At 37.4% G+C, this 2,165-nt stretch overlaps 1 non-coding gene across 1 annotated transcript; it reads right to left on the bottom strand.

Annotated features, from left to right (window-relative positions):
* Nucleotides 1-1,588: 1,588 nt before the first annotated feature.
* On the bottom strand, nt 1,589-1,725 carry LOC132650736 (U4 spliceosomal RNA). Its single transcript, XR_009588890.1, has one exon. It is a non-coding gene; the product is annotated as a U4 spliceosomal RNA (small nuclear RNA).
* Nucleotides 1,726-2,165: the final 440 nt, after the last annotated feature.

Raw genomic sequence — 2,165 nt, 5'->3', positions numbered from 1 at the left:
GTTTGCATTTTTCTCCATGTGGACATGTATTTGGAGCAACACAATTTGTTGAAGATACTGTCTTTTCCATTGTATTTATTTATTTATCTGTGTCTTTGATTCGTTTCCATTGATCACTCAGCTTATTTCTATGCCAGCCCCAGGTAGTTTTTATTACTATTGCTATTAGTATATCTTGAAGACACGTATGGAGATACTACCAGAAGTTCATCATTCTAGGCTGAAGTAATCTTTGTCTGAAAAAATATGTCCAGGAGAAAACAAATGGGTGTTGGCTTTCAGATGTAGCCACACAGTAGTGGGTGCTTTGATGTAAGGACACAGGCACAGGTGACCTAAAGGATGAAGCATGGGAACAGATGCCTTGAAGGGACGGGTCACAGGTTGTTTAGTATTTTTTGTTTTTGTTTTTGTTTTTTAAGAAGCAAAGATTTTTCTTTGGAATGAAATGAGCAGGAATGCCACAATTTAAGCTATTGAAAGAGAACACAAAATGAGTTATGGCAATTGACTTCTTTAGGGCATTACCAGTCTCTGTCATCTGGATTCTAGAAGTCCACTCAAACAGCAAATGGAACTGTTTTCTTAAATCTCTTTTCTTTGCCCATTTCTTAATGTCTACCTCCCTTCAAAACTTTATTCCTTCCAACACCCTGACTAGGTAAAAGAGAACAAAAGCTAGAAGGGAAAGAGTTATAAGTCCCTTAAAGCTACTCTGTGAGGTTTAGGGTGGCCAGGTTCTTTGGGGCAATGCCTGTTAGTCACCAGGATATCCAGCAGTCCAACAAACCAGCAGTGACAAATGGAGTAGCAGTGTGGGTGAACAGCATCAGGAAGAGCAGCAGCTTCTTCCTTCTTCAAAAACCTGGTCCCTTTCATGGCTCTGTCATGTGAACTTTCTCCAGAAGACTCAGAAATAACTATGTGCAGGTGACAAAACCACAGGCCTGCTAGAGCACGAGACAATCATAACTAACAGCTGTGAACAAACTGAAGCAGCCTTGCGCTCCACACCTGGGGTTAAAAGAAAAACACAATTCACATAACATGAGTGGGATTTTAAAGAAACAAAAATTCTTAACACAGTTTCTGATTTTATAATTTAATATCTTCTCTCTCTTTTAGTTAGTTTTGATTAGAGTGTGTCCATCTGTTTTATTTTCTCCCAAACCCAAACCTTTATTTTTTGGATTCTTTATCATCTCTTTATATATTTTTTTAATTTCTGCTCTCAATTTGATAATTTCTTGATCTCTACTCCTTTTGTGTGCTTATATATTTTTCTTCTAGACATTTCAGGTCTGCTGTTACATGGATAGTATGAATGTTCTCCAGTATCTTTATGTAGGCACTTTGTGCTATGAAGTTTCCTCTTAGTATCACTTTTCATTCCTCATTATTTTCCATGAGTTTGCATGTGATATGTATTTATTTTCTATGAATTTTATGCTTTTCAAATGTTTTATTTCTGTTTGAAACTATTTTTTTCACTTGTTTGAAGGTTATTCACTTTCCATGAGTTTGTAAGCTTTGTGTTCTTTCTGATGCTATATATATCCAGCCTTAAGCCAGGGTGGTCTGATAGGATACATGATGTTATTTCAATGTGCTCTAAAAACTTATATTCTGTTTGAGTATTTGGTCAATTATAGAGGATATTTCAATTAGCAATAATCGCGCCTCGGATAAACCTCATTGGCTATGATACTGCCACTGCGCAAAGCTATGGATATTTCATGAAATGATGAGAAGATGTATTTCTTTGTGTTTCTGTAAAAAGTTTTGTAAATTTCAGATAGTTAGTCCCTGCTGTGGTAATATAGCTGAGCTCAGGTGGTGACATATTACCTGACTGTTCTTGAATCTATCCCTAAACTGGTGTCTATGCATCTGGGTTTGGGGCAATTATAGGCCAAGTGCTGATTTGATGTGTGGGAGTTTTGTTCTTGGGGTTCTGTTAGCACTCTGAAGTTTCAGAAAGTGTGGGATGAGTGTTGCTATTTTAATGGCCTGCTTGACTACTGTATTCATGGTGTTCTGTTTGCTGGATGGTATGGAGAGGAAGGAGCCACAAGTTTTTTGTTAGAGCACTGGGAAGATCCTGAGAATTGAGTTTCAATTAACAAAGATATTGGGGAAGATCCCCAGTATACCACCTTAGACTC

This window comes from Meriones unguiculatus (genome assembly GCF_030254825.1).
Source record: "Meriones unguiculatus strain TT.TT164.6M chromosome 13 unlocalized genomic scaffold, Bangor_MerUng_6.1 Chr13_unordered_Scaffold_28, whole genome shotgun sequence".
In the NCBI taxonomy this organism is placed as follows: Eukaryota; Metazoa; Chordata; class Mammalia; order Rodentia; family Muridae; genus Meriones; species Meriones unguiculatus.
This window is presented reverse-complemented; position numbering and strand designations above follow the sequence as displayed.